Source organism: Onychostoma macrolepis, chromosome 19 (genome assembly GCF_012432095.1).
Source record: "Onychostoma macrolepis isolate SWU-2019 chromosome 19, ASM1243209v1, whole genome shotgun sequence".
Classification (NCBI taxonomy): domain Eukaryota; kingdom Metazoa; phylum Chordata; class Actinopteri; order Cypriniformes; family Cyprinidae; genus Onychostoma; species Onychostoma macrolepis.
The window spans coordinates 33,065,781-33,089,083 of NC_081173.1; the positions used below are offsets into that span (position 1 = coordinate 33,065,781).

The 23,303-nt window shown below is 40.5% G+C and overlaps 1 protein-coding gene across 1 annotated transcript in view; it reads left to right on the forward strand.

Annotated features, from left to right (window-relative positions):
• The first annotated feature begins 3,388 nt into the window (after positions 1-3,388).
• LOC131526383 (NACHT, LRR and PYD domains-containing protein 3-like) overlaps positions 3,389-23,303 on the forward strand; it is an 88,944-nt gene continuing 69,029 nt past the window's right edge. The window contains exons 1-2 of the mRNA XM_058754668.1: positions 3,389-3,485; positions 4,071-4,137. The gene's annotated coding sequence lies outside the window, so the exon portion shown is untranslated. The remainder of the gene's footprint in view (positions 3,486-4,070; positions 4,138-23,303) is intronic.

The following is a 23,303-nucleotide window of genomic DNA, read 5'->3' on the forward strand; positions in this document are numbered from 1 at the left end:
TTATTTCTTTCTGAGCCTTGTCTTATACACAGAGGCATTGACATGTTAGAATAGAAAAGGGTCCTGTCCAAACTGTTGCTTTAAAATTAGAAGCACACAATTCCCTAGAATATCATTATATGCTTAAACATTAAGATTTGTACTCCTGGAAATTACTAAAGTAGTCAAACCTGTTCATTAGAAGGGGGTGCCAATACTTCTGGCAATATAGTGTATCAGCAGAAGATTGCCAGGGATGGATCAGGCATGCCAAAAGATTCTTTCCTAGGTGTATTGTCCTAGATGACATACGATGTGATGTGGATGAGAATCTGTGGCCAAATGCAGTACGTAGAGTTGATTAGGATTCCTACAATTCAATATATTCAAATGTATATACAAATTCTTGCATTTTGGAATAACTTTGAAAAGTAAAAAAATATATATATTGAAACATATAGCATCATGTCTAATTCATTCCTGTAACATATATTTAGCTGTAAACAGTAGTCTTAAGTAGCTGCCCTTCTTTTACAGAAGAATACATTGTTTAATGTCACCTGTTGTTAGTGTTTTTTAGGTCTTACTTTTATAGATGACAAGTGTGTTTGTTATGCTAGTGTTATGAAAGAATGAGCTGGTCTGAGACATGTATGAAGTGTTTTGAATGTGGAATGAACTGCTGTGCCAAGCTGAAAGTTGGTTAGGAGAAGTGTGTGAAGAGTTTTGAAAAAGTGACTTTAGTATTGAGAGATGTGTCCTAGCGACTGTAAAAAACTGTAACATATATACAACAACATAAATAATAATAAATAAAATCCATCTAAATAAATGAAAAGATAAAGTCAGTTTCAAGTTAATCATGTTTAACATCTAACACTGTGAATGGTTAACACATATTTAGCAGTGAGTGCAGCTGTGTTATCATCTTCTCCGAGTAAGAAGGGCATGTTCTCAGTATCTCTAAGTTCAGTAAATGATGGGATCCATGCTTCAAATCTGGGGAGAAATGTTTCCCTCTCATTGTGATATTTAGGACACATCAGCAGAAAGTGTTTCTCGTTCTCTATCTGCTGCAGATCACAGTGTCTACAGATCCTCTGCTCTCGCTCTGTCCATGTTTGTCTGTGTCTTCTCTCTGTTTCTAAATCATGGTGACTTCATCTGTATTTGGAGAGGATTTGTCTTTCTTTGAATGGTTTAATCAATAAATAATTGGCAAATTGAGTAGTTCTGTTTAGGGTTGAGTAGCATTGGAGTTTATTTTGAAGGTCAAAGTGTATTTTTAGAGATTCATCATGAGTGTCTTTCAGAGTTTTGTCATTTTCTTTAATAATGCCTTGGGGTTGAAACTCTAGTGGCTTTTTATATATTTATACACATGGCTGGAAATGGGTGGCCAGAGAGGTGAAGGGACTGTGCAGGTGATGACCGGAGGACCTGCGGCGCAGCCGCTCCACACCAGCGATCTCACAGGCACAGCACAGGACGAGCTGTGTGGCAGATAGAGGGGGCAGACCAGGAGCTCAGCCGGCAGGACTGGACAGGACGGGACAAGACTAGACTAGACTGACAAAAGACAAAATTCTAACAACTAAGCAGAGAATATTCAGTATGACAAAAAGGGTAGACGAGCTAGCAAACGGACATGTAAGCACAACAGGTTAGAAATAACGAACTGACAACACAAGAGAGAAAGGGAGCACAATATAAAGGAGCGGAGAACATGAGGAACAGGTGAGAACATTCAGACAAACAAGGAGAGAAGGAGAGGGACAGGTGACGACAAACGAGGACTAAACAAGAGGGCGCTGACAGACAGGGAGACGGGACGGAAGGAGCACATGGCAGACGACAACAAAGACAGAGCCATGTGCTCAAACACAAAACAAACAAGGAAACATGGAACAAAGACAAAACAGTGAGGGCAGGATCCTGACGTAATACCTGCAGACTGCAGCCAATAGAAATGCCTCTCTATTGGTGCGCGTGCTGCTCTTAAGGCACAGATCGTGAAAGATGACTGCAGTTTTTGTCATTCATTATAACAAATTAATAGATTCAGTGTGCAGTGTAGAGAGCTTCATTAATTAAAAAGGACGTTTGTGAGATCAAGATGAGTGACAGAATTTTAATGATTGTAAAGGGAGTTTGCAAATGTGAAATTGAATTTTTATAATTTTTTTTTTATTTTATACACAAGTTAATATTAAGTGACTTACATTTTAGGAACACTGTTGTCTAATTGTGCTCTATTTCCTCAACTATAATGATTCGAAACAAATCGCAGTTGAGCCGCTGCACATCTCCAAGCAAACACAGCGATGTTTCGTTTATGAAGGAATCTGTGTTTTTGAACAAATCTAGTGAGTCATAAAGGGAATCACTTGCTTCCTACCTAAATGAATCAGCCATCTGAACAAATCGATTGAATGAATGATTCAGTCACAAAGACAGTGACACCTACTGGCGGTTTCAGTTTCATTTTAAAGTATAAATTGAGTCATTTAAATTGTTTAATATTTCTATAATCAAAACTTTATATTTAAAACATTAATTTCATAACATTGTTATTATGAAATGCATTAATGCCACCTCTGCGTCTTGTCAAAAAGTCTGTAATGCCACATCTGTGCTCCTCTGTGCCGTGCAAAGATGAATTGTTGATGCTGATTTTATTTGACTAGTATAATTAACTTATTCTTCCTCATTGTATCTTATTATTTTAATTGAATTTATTGTTTAATTAATTTTTTTGATAAAAGTTTATAAATCTAATTTTTAATAAACATATATATTTAATAAATATATACATTTAATAAAGTTAGAGGCATTACAAAGGTTAAAAAATAATAATAATAAAAAAATAAAAAATAAAACCTTTTGAGTCAAATATCACCTTATAATAGGAAGGTTAGTTTCTGTCATTCATCAGAAGGTGTTCCTAATTTATTTATTTATTTTTTTAAAGTAGGAGCACAGGTAAAGTGCTCCTGATATGAAATGTAAGCGGCATAAAGAATGTAATGTTGCCTTTTAAAAAACTAATTGCAAACGTTTATGCAAAATGTAAACTATTAAATATAATATACAAATCATGCAATACTGTACCACTAAATAAGAGGTGTTTTCGGGGCTTAGCTAAACAGGCCAATTAGAGACAATTACTAATCATTCAGATTTTTTATTACAACCCGAATTCCGGAAATGTTGGAACGTTTTTTAAATTTGAATAAAATGAAAACTAAAAGAATTTCAAATCACATGAGCCAATATTTAATTCATAATAGAACATAGATAACATAACAAATGCTTAAACTGAGAAATGTTACACTTTTATGCACAAAATGAGCTCATTTCAAATTTGTCAGTTTAGCTGTTTGTGCAAGAATAAGATCTGCAAAGTATCAAAGCATCAAAGAGACCGGCGGAACTGTTGTGAGTGTGGTGTGCAGAGCGCTGATGTCACCCGCTTTCAGTTTGATTTCTAAGAGTGGCGCATGAATGTAAGTTGATAGATCTGTGTTTATCTGTCATATTGTGATGTTTCCGCTGCTAGTGAAGCGTCCTGAAGCAGCGAAGCTTTCACAGCTGTATCAGAGAAAGGTTCATTACGCGAAGCTTTCAGCGCGGTTTAGGCGGAGCTTCAGTGTTGATCGTAACATCAGGAACCGCTGTTGTGTCTGTTATTTGCATGCATGTTTAGCGACATTATCGCGTTATATTTAATATTAGAGATGTATACTGAGGCGAATGTTTATGTTTACTGTATACAGACGGATTGTGATATCTTATTTGCTATTTTCAGACTACACCACATTTTATCACCTCTGTTATCCTAATCACTGTACAATGCTGGATAATATAAAGTGCCACATTGAACAGAACAGATGAACAATCTTCTGTCTCCTGTCGCACTTCAGAGAACGATTCCTTTACAACTACACACACACTTACTTTAGACAAAGTTTGGATTAAAACAAGCAGGGCACACAAACAAGTAAAGATACCTTATTTATTATTAAGTGTATGTGTAATGTTTCTTGATCCAGTAAAGAAACGGTTTTGTAACAAACTGATTTTTATTCTAGTTTCAGGAGGAAGAGGAAAAGCAGCAGCACAGATCCTCTTCTGATTCGGGATCTACACACTCTCCTGGTAAGACTGTGACAATACTGACACCTAGTGGTTAGTTTTAGTGCTGGCAAATACAAATACCAGAAACGATTAATAACAGTCCAGACTATGGTCTCACGTCGAAAATAACTTTAAATCCATATTCAAACTGGACCGTGATGTGGTGACCTCACCAATAAAGAGTGCTTCTAAAATGCATACAAATACAACACACTGTCTTAAACTCTTAGCATCAGTCTAAACATAGGCCATACATACATGTACCATCTCTGCAAAAATACATCAGCAATGTACACTTTTAAAAACGAAAAAAAACAACAAAAAAAAACTTCTTTAAACTGGGCCTGAAATGACACATTTCCCAACCAGGACACTGCACTATAGCTGTAACGTAAAATGTAACGTGTAATGTAAAAGCAGGGACAAGACAAAGAGTAATCCTAGGGCAAGCAAAGGTCGACGATCGGCGAACAGTATCCAGTGGGCAAGGCAGAGAGATAATCCAGGGAACACGGGCTAGAATCCAAACACGGGAAAACACAATCCAAGACAGGCAGGGGAAAACTAGGGAAACTAACAGGGGCTCTGAGAGTTGCTACAGCTAGGGGAGCGGTAAACACAAACAATACTCGGCCATGAGGGAAACAAAGTCCAGGGTTTAAATGGTGTGTGTGATTAGTGATGCTGTGTGATGTTATGATGCAATGTTTGTCAAGTCAAGTCAAGTCACCTTTATTTATATAGCGCTTTTAACAATACAGATTGTGTCAAAGCACTTAACAGTATCAAATTGGAGGATAGAGTGTCAGTAATGTATAATGATAAGATTAAACACTCAATTTTCAGTTAAAGGCATTTCATTATTGAATTCAGAGATGTCATTGTCTAGCTCAGTTTAGTTTAAATAGTATCTGTGCAATCAAATCGGCGATAATCGCTAGAAATTAAGTGTCCCCAACTGAGCAAGCCAGAGGCGACAGCGGCAAGGAACCAAAACTCCCTCCGAGACAGAATGGAGAAAAAAACCTTGGGAGAAACCAGGCTCAGTCTGGGGGCCAGTTCTCCTCTGACCAGACGAAACCCGCAGTTCAAAAGTTTATATTTCTATTTTAATTTTGTTGCAATTTCTAACAATAACAGTATTATGTAGTTAGGTATTTTATTATATTTTTAGTTATTTTGTTATATTTTTAGTTTTATTGTATTTTAATCGAGGTCTTCACTGGGGATATATCTCTGGGGGGTCATCTGGGTGTCCTGGTCTCCGCTGACGGTCAGGGCTGTAGACATCATCTCTTGGTGCTGATCCACCATCTGATCGAATACAGACTGAGAAACAGACTAGCAAAGAAACAGACAAATATTAGCGTAGATGCCATTCTTCTTACGATGTAACGAGTACATCGTGTGTTATGGGGAGTGTTCCCGGTTCCGGTTGATCTAATTAATGCAGCCTAACAATCCTTTAACGGATTTGAATAATAGAAGCGTATTAATGTGTTATGTGTAAGCCAGGATAAAGAGATGGGTCTTTAATCTAGATTTAAACTGACAGAGTGTGTCTGCCTCCCGAACAGTGTTAGGTAGACTGTTCCAGAGTTTGGGTGCTAAATAGGAAAAGGATCTGCCGCCCGCAGTCGATTTTGATATTCTAGGTATTATCAAACGGCCAGAGTTTTGAGAACGCAGCGGACGTGGAGGACTATAATGCGATAAGAGCTCGCTCAAGTACTGAGGAGCTAAACCATTCAGGGCTTTATAAGTAATTAACAAGATTTTAAAATCTATCCGATGTTTGATAGGGAGCCAGTGCAGTGTTGACAGAACCGGGCTAATATGGTCATATTTCCTGGTTCTAGTAAGGACTCTAGCTGCTGCATTTTGGACCAACTGTAGTTTGTTGATCAAGCGTGCAGAACAACCACCCAATAAAGCATTACAATAGTCTAACCTTGAGGTCATAAACGCATGAATTAACATTTCTGCATTTGACGTTGAGAGCATAGGTCGCAATTTAGATATGCTTTTGAGATGAAAAAACACAGTTTTACAGATGCTAGAAACATGAGTATCATCAGCATAACAGTGAAAGCTAACACCATGTCTCCTGATAATATCTCCCAAGGGTAACATGTAAAGCATGAAAAGTAACGGCCCTAGTACTGAGCCGTGAGGTACTTGTGATCGATATGATACTTCATTCACTGCTACGAACTGATGGCGGTCAGATAAGTACGATTTGAACCATGCTAAGGCACTTCCACTAATGCCAACAAAGTTTTGTAGTCTATTCAAAAGAATGTTGTGGTCGATAGTGTCGAACGCAGCGCTAAGATCCAGTAGAACTAATAAAGAGATACAACCACGATCAGATGATAGAAGCAGGTCATTTGTAACTCTAATGAGAGCAGTCTCAGTACTATGATACGATCTAAATCCTGACTGGAATTCCTCACAGATATCATTTTCTCTAGGAAGGAATATAATTGTGAGGATACTACCTTTCTAGTATCTTTGACAGAAAAGGAGATTTGAGATCGGTCTGTAATTAACTAGATCTTTGGGGTCAAGTTGTGGTTTTTAATGAGAGGCTTAATAACAGACAATTTGAAGGTTTTGGGGACATATCCTAATGACAATGATGAATTAATAATAGCCAAAAGAGGATCTATGACTTCTGGAAGCAGCTCTTTTAGTAGTTTAGATGGAATCGGGTCTAACATACATGTTGTTGGTTTAGATGATTTAACAAGTTTATACAATTCTTCCTCTCCTACAGTAGAGAATGAGTGGAATTGTTCCTCAGGGGTCTATAGTGCGCTATCTGATGCGATACTGTAGCTGACGGCTGCAAGGATACAATTTTATCTCTGATAGTATCGATCTTGGAAGTGAAGTAGTTCATAAAGTCATTACTGCTATGCTCTTGGGAAATGCCAACACCTGTTGATGCTTGATTTTTCGTTAATTTAGTTACTGTATTGAATAAATACCGGGGTTATGTTTGTTTTCTTCTAGAAGAGACGAAAAGTAATCAGATCTAGCAGTTTTAATGCTTTTCTGTAGGATAGGGTACTTTCCGCCAAGCTAAGCGAAATACCTCTAATTTAGTTTTCCTCCAGCTGCGCTCCATTTTCCGGGCTGCTCTCTTTAGGGCGCGAGTGTGCTCATTATACCACGGTGTTGGACTCTTATCCTTAATCTTCCTTAAGCGTAAAGGAGCAACCGCATCTAAAGTGCTAGAAAAGAGAGTCCATAGTTCCTGTTACATCATCAAGTTGTTCTGAGCTATTGGATATGCTGAGGAACTGAGATAAGTCAGGAAGATTATTTATAAAGCAGTCTTTTGTGGTAGAAGTGATACAATGAGTAGGGGTAATCTTGTAATCTTGGGGTGTAGACTCGAACTGTCACCGTCCCACCTGTGGGACGCTTGGCGCTCTTTTTTTCATTGTCTTTTTTCCCTATCAAATATTTGAGTAATCATCATAAGTTATATATCATTTGAAAGCTTAAAACCTCAAAATTCATCCTGTGAAAACCATTTTGAAATCGGACATTGCTTTACCATGGAAATTGTACTTTAAAATCGTTTGGCGGTCTCCTCCCCCCTAGTGGGTGGTGTCAAGTGTCATATTACACAATGTATTACGGTCTTTTAGAATCAAAACTTTTTATAATCTTGACAAAATATTGCCGGAAAGGTCTGACTCTCAGGATTCCACATTTGGTGGTCTTTTTGTGATCGGAGTAATATTGACAGAGAAATTTAGACATTTGTGACAGAAAAATGCATTAAAAAAAATTCAATGAAGTTGAATGGCACCCGGTGGCTGTTTGTGGTATGACGCCCTAAATAAAATCTCACAGTAACCTCAATTTTTCTCATATCAACTTCAAATTTGGAACATAACTTATTGAGACATAAGGCTTTAATTTTATGCCAATTTTAGAGTAAAACCTGTTATGTAAAATATTTATTTTATATAAAATATATAAAAAATTATATTTTGTATTTTCTTTACAGTAAATTTAAACTTCTATAACTTTTTGATACTTTCATATTTTAAAATAATTCCACTTTTGTAGTAATATGCTGATTGTCTTCTTAAAAAAGAGTCCAACCTTATGTCTGTATTCCAAAGCATTCATGAATTATAAGAGTTTAAGTTCGGATAGTGCACTTTCATGTATATGTTCAAAAATGGGGGGTGACAGTTAAGAGGTTAAAGTAATGTAATCATCTGGTTTTAGCCAAGTTTCTGTCAAACAAAGCACATCTAGTTTATGGTCAGTGAAAATATAATTTACAAAAAGTGCTTTTGAAGAAAGGGATCTAATATTCAGTAAGCCAAGCTTTATCATGTGTTTATCTGTATTATATCGTTTTTTTATTTGTTGAACATCAATTAAATTGTTACTATTACTTTGGTTTGGATGTTTTCTGTATTTTCTAGTTCGGGGAACAGACACAGTCTCTATAGAGTGATATCTAGGTGAAAAAGTTTCTATGTGCTGAGAGTTAACTGACTTTGGTGACGTGAGGCGGCTAGCAGACGATCGGTTTAGCCAGTCTGTCTGCTTCCTGACCTGGGCTCCAGTTAGTCAAGTACAAACTCTAAGACTATGTGCCATATTTCTAGAGAAGGCGGCACCACCCCAGGAGGGATGAACACCATCTCTTTTCAACAGGTCAGGTCTGCCTAAAAATTCTTCCAATTGTCTATAAAGCCTATGTTATTTTGCGGGCACCACTTAGACATCCAGCCATTGAGTGACGACAGTCTGCTATGAATCTCATCACCACGGTAAGCAGGGAGCGGACCAGAGCATATTACAGTGTCTGACATCGTACTTGCAAGTTCACACACCTCTTTAACATTATTTTTAGTGATCTCCGACTGGCGAAGTCGAACATCATTAGCACTGACGTGGATAACAATTTTACTGAATTTACGTTTAGCATTAGTCAGCACTTTTAAATTTGCCAAGATGTCAGGCGCTCTGGCTCCTGGTAAACAATGGACTATGGTGGCTGGTGTCTCTATTTTCACGTTCCGTACAATAGAATCGCCAATAACTAGAGCACTTTCATCAGGTTTCTCAGCGGGTGCATCACCGAGTGGGGAGAACCTGTTTGATGTTCTGATCGGAACGGAAGAGCGGTGTTTTGACCCGCGACTAGGCCGCCTCACAGTCACCCAGCTGCCCTGCTGCACGGGCTCAACCGAAACCGAACAATGTACAGGACTCCCTGAACTAGTCGCATCCAAAGCAGTATCTACAGCCCTCACATTCTTACTGTCCTCAACTAAAGTTTGGATGCGTGTCTCTAGTTCTAAAACCTTCTCTGTCAGCCTAACTATTTCCCTGCATTTATCACATGTGAATCCCTCGCTGTTGACAGAGACAGATAAACTATACATGTGAAAATTTAATTTAACCACAGTGTCCTCGGCTCAGATGAGGGGAGATTATGGCGACTCCTATGTTCATTAGTGCATCCCAAAACACAATGCTTGTAAAGCCTCTTTGGCACTGACAGTCTATATATCTCAACCTGGTCTCACAGAATTCTGTGTAATGACCACGGACCCTTAACTCTGAATCTGTGGTGGCATCATGGAATCGCCGAAAATTCCGTGATGGGCTCACAGAAGTGATACCAATGCAAGTCAGTGACAGGCATCAGCCGTGGTCCACGCACGGATCCACTGGTTCAACACCAGCGCTGCCTCAATTGACGTGTGTAGACCATGTAAAAAGAGTAACTCCGATGCAGTTATATTTGTATATAAATTTATACTTTCACTGGAGCACCTAACCTACCCCTACCCTAAACCTACCCACTTCTGAACAATATAAAACACACACAGGCAAATATAAGTGCAATCACAGTTATTTATTGCAAAAATTGACCATAAACAAGCAGTATAAAAGCATTACAAACAGGTTGTGTTGCATTCCAAGTCTTCTGAAGCCATACGAAATCTTTATGCGAAGAAGAGAGTAAAACACAAGGTTTTAATAGCTGAAAATGATCCCGCTCCGTTAACGTACTCACATCTCATTCAAAAAGATACTCCCATCCAGTAGCATGGTGCAATCGGTCATGAGACACGCAAGAGCCAATGGCATTTCACAACCAAAGCTGACGTAAGGCTTCTTCTGGCGTCATTTTTTAAATTTACGCACAGAGACTGCAGCACATAGCGGACGGAGACGGCGATCGTGTCTATTCCTCTCACAAATCAATCGTTTTGCCTTGGAAGACTTGGAATATTAATACTTTTTGAATAAATTATGATGGTAGTTGTGTCTGTCTGTTATATCTTCTGTTTTATTGACAAATGGTAGGTTTAGGGGCAAGCTTCAGTATGTGACGTGTTGGGAGTGAGAACGTGTTGTTGACACTTACATTGGTATCACTTCTGTGAGCCCTTCAGGGAATTTTCGGCGATTCCGTGATGCCACCACAGATTCAGAGTTTAAGGTCCGTGGTCATTACACGGAATTCTGTGAGACCAGGTTGATATATCTCCAGTAATGGCGGACCGCAGCTTCTCACTCAGGGCTGTGTTTATGCTAATAGGGCAGAGAGCGTCACAAATGGGCGGGAGTTTTTCCCCTCGGTGACGTGAACAGAGGGAGAATCTGAAATAGCTCATTTGGAGAGACTGTTCATGATTTATTGGTTTTATAAAAAAATTAGTGGGTGGATTTTCAACATTATAGGCTGGTTGTTTTCACACACCTTATAAAAGTGATTTTTGCATAATAGGTCCCCTTTAAGTTTCCCAGCAGCCCCATTTTCTCCAGAACTGTCCTAAAAGAAGAGAAAAAAAGAAAGACTTATGAAAATTATTAAGACAGGGCTGCAATCTTAAGGTTAGAAAATATGACACAGCACATGTATACAAAATACTCCAGAAATCATATATCTGGATCATCAAGTTTGCCTAAAACATTTGTGGACATATCTTGCATGACAGCACTATAAAGAAAAAAAATAATAATTTAAAATAAAATAAAAATACAAGTGAAAGACTTATCTACATATTAAGTAGCCTTATCTGCTTCTTGTCTCATTGCTGTGGGCTTTATATAGGGTGAGGGCTAATTGTTGTGTACACAAGAGGTCCTAGTAGAGATATTGCAATTGGGCAAAAGCTTACCTCCCTGGCAGAGTTTTTGTCCCCAGTAAAGGAATGATCATATTCAGCCCTAAATTAAATAAATACAAGAATCTATGCCTCAGACCACCTAACAAATTAATATGTGCAGTGGTATTGTTAATTTACAGTTTTTCTCGATTGCTAACACACAATTCATGAAACAATTCACCATTTTCTCACAACTATAAACACAATCTCAAAACTACACACCAATTTGTGCAAAATTTCACAAAGTCAAACATTTTAGTCAAAAACATATTCTCTTTTGTCAGAATCTAATCTTTGGCCTCAGACGACACACAAAGCTGTCAAATACACAGACTATTTTCCTGACTAGAGAACACTAGTGAGATCAGTTCAAAACACTGTTACAAAAACCTGCTTTTGGGAAACAGGAATCCTGCAATGACTGTTACAGTATTCAGCATAAATAGAGCAGTGCAGATACAGTGAAATTCAGCAATAAACTTTAAGAAAAGTTTTCTTTCATTACACTATTGTAAATTTATCTTACAGTAGATGAAAAGCACTAGAAGAAAAAAGTACAAAAACCAAAGAACTGAATATACAGTAAACACACATTGGAATGTACTGTCAGTTTCTGTACAGCAATAAATAAATAAATAAATTCAGCATCCTCTGACAAGTTGCGTTACAGTATTGGTAATATCCTTATTTGTTATACTATAAAAGTTTCTTAGTCTTCTGAGAAAAGACTTTCTCTGCCTCCCCTAGACAGTCGACTCTCAGTTCTGCATATACAAATACATGTCAGAAGTACAAGTAATTGGCTACAAATCAGTTCAACAGTTATGAGTTTGAGGGTGTGTGCTACAGTATTTACAGTACAAAGAACAGTGAAAGTTCTCTCATCTGAAGTACTGCTGCTATGTACTGTAATTGTAATGTAAGTAGATGAGCCTGCAGGCAGCTTTCCTTATGCTCATTCCATGCAAAAGAACATGTTCAACTATTGCTTTATATTTCATCAGCAACAAATGACCTTTCACCTCGCCCCCTTCATTTTTCTTTTCTCCTCCTATTCCTCTTTGTATCCCACGACCAGAATTCATTTTCCAAAACTCATAATCACCTGAGCTCCTGTTCATATCATCCTGAGATTCTGACTGCCGTGTCATCAGTTCTGCTACTGAATCTTTACACATGGATAAATGTGTGCTATTTGTGTTCATTTTGTGATTCTTGAGGTAGTTATAGCATAATTTTGCAAAGGTTTAACCATGTTATCATTTAGAAAACACAAATACACAATCTGTTATTGTGTAGAGTTTTGCAGAAAACACTGAGCAAATTTGAGCGTGTGTGGAAACAGGTGAAATGTGTTAAAAGTTTTGAGAAACGTGTCTTTGTTTCGAGAACTGTATGAATGGTTTGGAAAATTGGGCCAAATGAATCAGTTATAGTGTGTTAGCAATCGAGAAAAACTGTAACTTCACATTTTTAAGACCCCTGACTTAACATTTGTTTCTCTAGCTATTTGAGTAAATTACACAATACTTACAGTTATGAGTCTATTTGTCAGCCACCACAGAACCATCACCGCTATTTTGTTTGAATAAAAGTCCCATCGTCAGCAGCGCACTGTGAATTCTGGGATAGGGTAGGTTGCGAAGGATCCATCTGATGTATCCTTCATTTGCTCGTGAAACGGAGGGCGCATTTGAAGTCGCGTTCGAATTCGGTGATGCAATCTGCTTTGGAATGTAGCCTTCGGAGGATGCATCGTGAATTGGGACAGTCTTCGTCGCTCCGCTGTGACGCAATCAGCCTACAAATGCATACCTGTCAACACTCCCGTTTTTCCCGGGAGTCTCCCGTATTTCACACCCATCTCCTGCCCCCCTCCTGTTGTGTTATTTCTCCCGGGAAACTCCCGTAATTTGTATGGCCCAAACCTATATGAATAATCAGTCACATCAATATTTTATTACTCATCACCTCACACAATCGACACAATATACAAATTTCAAAACATTTATGAGCTTAACCTGGCAACCTACAACCCAGTTGCACAGTTGATTTCTGCGCAGGTAGTAGATGCGCCGGGAAGTTGAATCTAGCATCAGTGGTAGAAATGGATGGAGAAGAGTTAGGTGGTTGTGCTCCGGCGAAGAAAAATATTAGTGTAAATTTAACAACAGCTGGACGGAAGAATTTAATTTAATGTAAACAACGCCCACGCCTTTTGCAAAGTGTGATGCACTGATTTTAATATCGGACACCGTGGGAAAAACGACATATCTCAGCATATTAAATCAGGCTGAAGGACAACACATACTGTAAACACAATGTTAATGTTATGTACAATGTTACAATATAATGTAATGTAATTTGTTCCACAGTGTTTAACTGCTGTGCAGTGTTTCTGTTTAATTTGTAAAAAAAATAAAAATAATAGTTATAATGATAGCTAATATTCTTGAAACCAAGCTAGGCTGAGGGAAAACCCCACAAGACCGGCTCTTCCAACACTCATGCTCTCAAACGTTTGCTCTCTGGAAAATAAACTGGACATAATTCAGCTCAGTCGATCTACACAACATGAGGCAAGGGATTGTTGTGTGTTTGTTTTCACTGAAACATGGCTAAAGGACAACATCCCGGACTCCACCATTCAGCTGCACGGGCTAAACTGCTACAGAGCGGACAGAGGTTCATCACTGTCTGGTAAGACTCGCGGGGGTGGCTTGTGTGTGTATATCAACAAAGAATGGTGTAACAACGCTGCGGTAGTATCAAAACACTGTTCATCACTGGTGGAGTTTATGGTTGTGAAGTGTCGACCGTTCTATCTGCCGCGGGAGTTCACGGCCATCGTTATTGTCACGGTTTAGATTCCCCTGTGTGCAAACGCTAAGGACGCGCTTCGTGAACTGTACAGCGCCATCAGCGAACAACAAACAAACAAACATTTTCATCATAGCTGGTGACTTCAACCACGCAAACCTAAAGACAGTTTTGCCAAAGTTCTACCAACATGTGAACTTTGCAACAAGGGGAAACAACACACTGGACTTTGTTTATACAACAGAGAAAAACGCATACAAAGCCGAACCCCGCCCCCACCTCGGGTACTCGGACCACATCTCTGTTATGCTAATCCCAGCATACAGACCACTTCTCAAACTTGCCAATCCGGTTCAAAACAGATCACGGTATGGACAGAAAATGCCACCTCAGCACTGCAGGACTGCTTCCAGGACACAGACTGGAACATGTTTAAAGAGGCGGCCACCTACAACAACCACACAGACCTGCAGGAGTACACTGAAACTGTGACTGCTTACATCAAAAAGTGCACTGATGATGTGACAGTCACCAAGACCATCACCACACGTGCCAACCAGAAGCCATGGATGACAGCAGAGGTTCGTGGGCTGCTAAAGACCAGAGATGAAGCATTCAGATCAGGAGATAAAGCAGCCCTCAAAACAGCAAGAGCCAGTCTGTCTTATGGCATCAAGAAGGCAAAACATCAGTATGCTAAAAAAAATCAACAACAACTTCAGCGACAGTAAAGACACTCGGACCCTGTGGCAAGCCATTCAGACCATCACTGACTACAAGGCCCCGCCACAGGCCAGTGACGATGACACATCCCTACCAGAGGCACTCAACCACTTCTACTCACGATTTGATATACAGAACGACACACCTGCACAGAAACTACCCACATCTCCAAACGACCAGGTACTCTGTCTTTCCCCAGCCGATGTAAAGAAGACCCTATCCAGGATTAACCCATGAAAGGCTGCGGGCCCTGACAACATACCTGGACGTGTACTGAGAGACTGTGCTGCACAGCTGACGGATGTCCTAACAGACATCTTCAACACTTCGCTGAGCCAGGCAGTCGTCCCCACGTGTCTCAAATCCACCTCCATAATCCCAGTACCAAAGAAGTCACATGTGTCCTGTCTGAATGACTATCGTCCCATAGCACTGACCCCAATCATGATGAGCAACAACGATGAAATGCACTACAGAGAGGAAGTGGCACAGCTGGTTGAACCTGTCTCTCAATGTGGGTAAGACAAAAGAGGTTGTGATGGACTTCAGGAGAAACCCTGTTGACCACCCCCCACTGACCATCGACGGCTCAACCGTGGAGAGAGTCGGTAGCACTAAATTCCTGGGGGTGCACATCACAAAGGATCTCACCTGGACCACCAACATCACGTCACTCAACAAGAAGGGACAACAGCGCCTCTACTTTCTCCGTCGGCTGAAAAGGGCAAGTCTCCCTCCACCCATCCTCACCACCTTTTACAGAGGCACCATTGAGAGTGTGCTGACCAGCTGCATTACTGTCTGGTATGGGAACTGCAGTGCTGCTGACCGCAAGACCCTACAACGGACAGTAAACACTGCCGCAAAGATCATCGGTGCCCCTCTTCCCTCCATCCTGGACATTTTCCTTGCACGATGCTCCAGCAAGGCCTCCAGCATCGTGAAGGACCCCACCCACCCCTCCCACAACCTCTTCCAGCTCCTGCCATCAGGAAAAAGGTACCGGAGTATCAAAGCTCGTTCTGTCAGATTGCTCAACAGCTTCTTTCCCCAGGCTGTGAGAGCTCTTAACTCCAATCTCCCTGTCCCTGCTCTGAAACCATGAACACCTCAGTCCCCCAACTCATAAATAACTATTGACAAATTTTTCCTAAGTGCAATTCTGGGTGTGCTACACACAGGTGAGTGGGCTATACAAACCACCTGTAGTAACGCACTCGTCCCACTATATGCACACTAGACACTTTCTATAAACACTCCCTGCAACAAAGACTCAATAAGATAATATGTTTACTTGAATATTGCACTACAAAGTAATGTTTACTGGAGCATTGCACTACTAAATGTTTTGCACTATGCGCTGCTTCCCACAAAATCTCTCTTCTGAACAATTTAATGTACAAAATATATATTTCCTGCACAATTTCATGTACAAATATCTCTTTAGCACCATTTCATGTACAGTATTTATGTAAAGTTCTTGTACAGGCTCAGTTTGTGTATGTGTAGTCAACTAGGTATAGTAGGTATAGTATTGGTTATAGTCAGATGGTTAAACTGTTGTATAGCTCTATTGTTTTTCCTATATTTGCATTGTTGTATGTTTATCTCATGTTTAACTAGTATGTAGCACCGTGGTCCTGCAGAACACGACATTTTGTTCCACTATATGTCCACACATGTAGCAGAATGACAATAAAGCTCAACTTGAACTTGAACTAATAAAAAAGAAACATGAGTAAGTTATGTTATTGTCATTCTTTTTATTTTTATTAATTATTATCGAAGGATGTAGCCTACAAATTGGGACGCAGCTAATGTGGTCAGCAGGTGAGCTATGCTGGCTACTGCTGCTTGTTATTGCTAACTCCCTCTACCCACATGTCTTTACTTAAGGAAACCTCTAACACCCTAGCACCCCTAGTGGTAAGAAAGAAAACTGCCCACAAAATTCTTATTAACAAGCTCATTTACATTTACATTTATGCATTTAGCAGACGCTTTTATCCAAAGCGACTTACATTGCATTCAAGTTACAGTTTTTACCAGCTCTTGCTTTCCCTGGGAATCGAACCCATGATCCTGGCATTGCTAGCGCCATGCTCTACTATTTGAGCTACAGGAAAGCTTTCCTGAAAGCTCATGTCTGTTACACCTCAGTTTAGCTCCAACTTTGATCAAATGCACCCACCTGTGATTTTCTAATGATCCTGAAGACATGCTCAGGTGTGTTTGATTAAGGTTAGAACTAAACTCTGCAGGAAAGTGGATCTCGTGAGCCAGATTTGAGGATCACTGGCCTATATGAAAAAACAGGTTCTGAATATGTCAGGGTTCTGGAGGGAGGACTATACGAGTGTATACGGGTTTATTTGACACAATGACTGACAGGACAAGAGAAGGTGAGGAGGGGAGTGCACACAGTCCAGACGAAAGGCAGGGAAAGACTCGTTGACCGGCAGGCTGTGAGAACGACACACGGAATACAGTCCAAGACGGCAGCACGCTAAAGAGAACGGTGATGGCAGCGCAGCTGGAGGTAGCAGCGGAGGCCTGACAGGATCGAGAGGCGCAGCCACTCCACACTAGGGATCTTACTGGCACAGCACCGGTCCAGCTGCGAGGCAGATCAAGGGGGCAGACCAGGAACACAGCCTACAGGATTGGACAGGACAGGACAAGGCAGGACGAGACAGACAGGAGACAAAATAAACAAACTACTAGGCAGGGAAGTCTCAGAATAACTGAGGGTAGATGAGCTGGCAAACACAAAGACGATAGCACACACGCAAGCTAGATCAATGAACTGACAACACAAGAGGGAAAGGGAGAACACTATAAAGGGGCAGAGAACACGAGGAACAGGTGGGAACACTCAGACAAACACGAAGAGAAAGAGAGGGACGGGTGACGACACTCAGACAAACAAGGACTAAACAAGGGGGCGTGGCAAAGGGAAACCGGAAGGCAGGACGAAGGGAGCACATGGCAGACGACAACAAAGACAGAGCCATGTGCTCAAACACAAAACAAACAAGGAAACATTAAACAGTGACAAAACAGACAGGGCAGACAGGGCTGTCAGGGGAGATCCCTGACAGAAAAGGTGTCTTTTGGTTTGAGCCATTCCAGTTCAATTGAGTGGCTAAAGAATGGCCAGTCAATGTAAGTATTCTCCTTGTTGCACTACAGGGCTGCCTACACAAAACCTGCATGGACCCAAAGGTACAAAAGTTGCTCTGGGCCCACATTGGGCCATCATGGGATTAATGTGGACAGTCCCATAGTGTGGGCTGCTCACAGAGAGCCTGCGGTGAGCCCAAAGCTGTGGGCCTCACCTGTGCAAGCCTGCACTGGGCCTGTTTAGGTTTGGTGTGGGCTGTAGGACATGTTTGCAGGGAAGTAATACAGACCCTGTCATCTCCCTACCCAGTCAACAATTTGATCTCACAATGATGTCACCATGAGCTCACATGATTCTCATGATGTGGTCACAATGTGTGGGTCACACAGTGAGCTAAAAGTGTAACCACACTGCACACTCACTGTGCACTCATACTCTGGTCATTGTGAGGTCAAAGCACACTCATAATGTGAGCTCACCATGTGAGACCACTGTCATATCATTGTATTAAACTCATTCTGTTAGTTTAGTGTGTTAAATGTTATCTAAAAGTTCTCTAATATTGGTCAGTAATATCACAAACATGTAGAATTTCATATTTTATTTCCTTCAAAGTATTTCTACAATTCAGTGTCCTTGTTTATTTTGATTTATTTTCAGTTTGGTGTTGGCATTTGACACAAACATTTAAATTCGACAGATACATTCTGCTTCTGGTGTTGTTTTGGTGACTCTTTTTAGATTCTTAATTTCGATTTCTTTGTCCCCTTGGAAAGACTTGACACATCCTGAAACACAGAGAACAATATGTCATTGCAATCAGTTGCTAACAACCTAACAGGTGAAAATAACTATTAGTTCAACAAAATATGAAACAAATCGTGCATCCATGCTTCCACAAAACATGCTTGTATAGTTACTGAAATATGATCCTGAGTTAGTAATATAGAAGAATCAGAATCAGAATGAGCTTTTATTGCCAGGTATGTTTACAAATACAAGGAATTTGTTTTCGTGACAGAAGCTTCCACAGTGCAACAGAATGACAGTGACAGAACAAAAACACAGATAATAAAAGAAGAATAAAAAATAGAACAAGTAAATAAGGAATAACAATATACAAATTGACAATTGTATGTATAGGTATAATACAATAGACAGTTTTTTTATGTACAGGTATATTATGTGCAAATTGAAATGTAGACTAAGTATTTGTGTTAGATAAATAAGTGTATAAATAGTGTGTGTTCCACAATTATTGTCAAGTGCTCATGAGAAGGATTGCCTGAGGGGAGAAACTGTTCCTGTGCTGGTCATTCTGGTGCTCAGAGCTCTGTAACATGGGCTCTTTTGGGTTCCTTGAAGACCAGTCGTGCCGCCGCATTCTGAATCATTTGTAGAGGTTTGACTGTGTTTGATGGAAGTCCAGCCAGAAGAGCATTGCAGTAGTCCAGCCTAGAAATGACAAGGGCCTGGACAAGAAGTTGTGCAGCATGCTCCGTCAGAAAGGGCCTGATCTTTCTGATGTTGTGTAGTGCAAACCTGCAAGATCGAGCAGTCTTTGCAATGTGGTCTTTGAAGGTCAGCTGGTCATCAAAGATTACACCAAGATTTCTGACCAAAGTTGATGGGGTAATTGTTGATGAACCTAACTGGATCGTGATGTCATGCTGTAGAGTTGGAGCGGCGGGAAAGACAAGAAGCTCAGTCTTTGCCAGGTTGAGCTGAAGGTGATGTTCTTTCATCCATGCCGAGATGTCCGCCAGGCAACCTGAGATCCTTGCAGCTACCGTTGGATCATCTGGTTGAAAGGAGAGATAGAGCTGTGTGTCATCAGCGTAGCAATGGTATGAGAATCCATGTGCCTGTATGATGGGACCCAGTGATGTAGTGTATGTGGAGAAGAGGAGGGGTCCAAGAACCGATCCCTGAGGAACCCCAGTGACCAGTGTATGTGCTTTGGATACCTCCCCTCCCCAGGCCACCCTGAAAGACCTACCAGTGAGATAGGATTCAAACCAGCGAAGTGGAATTCCAGCGATGCCCAGTGATGAGAGAGTGGAGAGGAGTATCTGATGATTGACAGTGTCAAACGCAGCAGATAGATCCAGCAGAATGAGGACTGATGATTTGGAATGGGCTTTTGCAATTCGCAGGGCTTCAGTGACTAAGAGAAGCGCAGTCTCAGTTGAATGGCCACTCCTGAAACCTGACTGTTTAGCATCCAGTTTGTTGTTCTGTGAAAGAAACAATGAGACCTGGTTGAAGACAACACGTTCAAGTGTTTTCGCTATGAATGGAAGGAGAGAGACAGGTCTATAGTTTTCTATAAGAGAAGTGTTTAATGTAGGTTTTTTGAGCAGTGGGGTTACCCGAGCCTGCTTGAACGCAATGGGGAAGTTACCTGTGAGGAGGGATGTGTTGATGATGTGTGTGAGTGCCGGTAGGAGCGTGGGAGAGATTGCTTGCAGAAGGTGCGAGGGGATTGGGTCAAGAGGACATGTTGTAGGATGGTTGGAGAGAAGAAGTTTGGATACTTCAGCCTCCGTCAGGGGACAGAAGGAGAAGATGAGAGTTTTAGCAGTGGATGTGGTTGGTTGGGGGTCCTGTGTGCGTGGAGGTGAGAACTGATCACTGATCGATCTAGTTTTGTCTGTAAAAAAAGTTGCAAAGTCATCAGCTGTAATAGAAGTGGTGGGAGGTGGTGGAGGGGGACAGAGGAGAGAATTAAATGTTCTGAACAGATTACGCATGTCTGGAGCGCTGTTGATCTTGTTGTGGAAATGTGAGGATTTGGCAGTGTGGACATCAGCAGAGAAAGATGAGAGCAGAGACTGATACCTACTCAGGTCCGACGGGTTGTTTGATTTGCGCCATTTTCTCTCTGCCGCTCTGAGTTTAGTCCGATGTTCACGAAGAACATCAGATAACCAGGGGTTAGAAGGGGCAGCCCGTGCTGACCTAGAGGAGAGAGGGCAAATGTCGTCTAGACAAGAAGTTAAGGTAGAGCATAAAGTTTCAGTAGCTGCGTTTACATCCAGAGATGAGAAATGGGTAGGTGAGGGAAGAGAGGATGATACTACAGAGGAAAGATGGGAAGGAGAAAGGGAGCGTAGGTTTCGTCTAAAAGTAACCGGTAGGGGGGGTTGGTGGCACATGGGTGGCAAAATGTAGTGTAAATGTAATGAAGAAATGGTCAGAGATATGTAGCGGTTGTACCAGAATGTTATCTGCAGTACAATTGCGTGTGTAAATTAAATCAAGTTGGTTGCCTGATTTGTGCGTGCTAGTAGTGGTAAGGCGATTGAGATCAAATGAAGCTAGGAGTGAGTGGAAGTCTGTAGCATAAGGCTTGTCTAGGTGAATGTTGAAATCACCAAAGACTAAGAGTGGAGTGCCATCCTCCACGAAAGAGGACAACAACCCGTCCAGCTCCTCTAGGAAGGTGGCTAGAATTTGTCCAGGGGGACGGTAGATTACCACAATCTGGAGTTTTATCGGAGCTGATACAGTAATGGCATGACATTCAAATGAGTTGTAATTGCATAGGGTAGAGCGGGTTGAGTATTTCCAATTGTTTGAAACGAGCAGGCCAGTACCCCCACCCTGACCAACTTGACGTGGAGTGTGAGAGAAAGAGAAATTAGTAGAGAGAGCAGCTGGGGTTGCTGAGTCTTCTGGACGAATCCAGGTCTCAGTCAAGCCCAAGACGCTGAGAGTGGATTTTAAAGAAAAGGCAGAAATGAAGTCAGCTTTGTTGACGGCTGACTGACAATTCCAGAGACCCACAGAGAAAGCCAGAGGTGTAGTGGAAGATGTAGAGATAGGGCGTAGGTTAGCAGGATTACGTTGCCGTCTGCATGTGATTTTAGAGTGTGGCTGAGAGAGAACCGGAATGTTTTGGAGACACATGATAGAGGTAGAAGGAAAGAGGATAGGAAAGCAGAGTGTGTGAGGAAGAAAAAAAGATACTTAAGTGTGTAGCTCGGTGTCGTTGCTCGGTTAAAGTCGCGCAGGAAAAAGTCGCAGGTCTTTACACTCCTCGGTCTTCACATGAGGAGGCTGAACACGACGGCTGAACGCTTCCGCAGACGCTTGTGCGTCAGCGCACAGACCTCAAACAAATACACAGTCTAGAGTGAAAAAAAAAAAAAAAGCTGTGGTCGCTTTTAATTAGAACAACCACCAGCCAATCGCAGGGCAATGGCTCAAATCGAAACTAACACTTCGAACTTAAGTGCAGGAAATGAGTTTAAGCTAAAGGGGCAGTTATTATAATGACCAATAAGTGCAATCAAAAATATAAACCACAACGAAAAAGCAGAATAGAAATAGGTAGGAAACGAACTATTCTCCCACAATAGCTATATAAATATTACTGAAATTGAAAACTGATAAAAATAAATGTTTTTAAAGTTAAACATGCAAATGTGCCATTAAATTATTGAAATATTTACCTAAAATATCAGGGGGTACTTGTCAAAGGGGTTCGGCTGACAAAAAAGTTTGAAAACCCCTGCTTTAGGGTGACAGCTGCCCCTGATATTCCCTGATTTTATTACATTTTAATGAATGCCTGACGGTGTTGACAAAAAGTGGGGACACAACTTTGAAGCCTTATAAAACACGCATGTGTCACTGAAAAACTACCTTGCTTTGATATGAGATATTATTAAGTGTTGCTTTTGATAAAACATTGCTTTTTCATCATTAAAAACAAACAAACATTTGTATCCATTTTAGCATATGAATGATTGAACCCTTCTCTGTGGACACTGTTTTAGATGCAGTGAGAAGACAACAAGTGTCATAGATTTCACATAATAATGATAAAATTTAATTGAAGGGGATAATTGTGTTAAATACATTCTGTTATTAATCCCTCATAATATTTACAATTGAAAATATTTTCATTTTCATAAACCTAATAGCAGTTACAATCAGGGCTTGACATTTTTGCTCACCGGCCACTGTGGCTAGTGGTTTTCCAAATTTACTAGCCACTTAGCATTTTCACTGCCCATAATTTTGTTGTTGGGAAATTACGTTTTATATGACTTAATACTGCATACAAAAATGAATTTAAATTGATTTCCAGGTCATTTTTGACCTATTTAAACGGCATTTTAACCGTATTAAATGCATGCATAATCTTCCATATCAAATTCTTACATTTTATTAATAATTTCACTTCATATAATAAGATAATATAGGGCTGTTACCAATCACATGAAATCAGTATCTTCAAAACCGATCTTTCCATTGCAGAAGAAACAGAAGTGACTGGAGCGGCATTCAGATGCATTACACAGACAGTTCAGTGTAGCTGAAATATAGCACAAATGCATTTACACTGC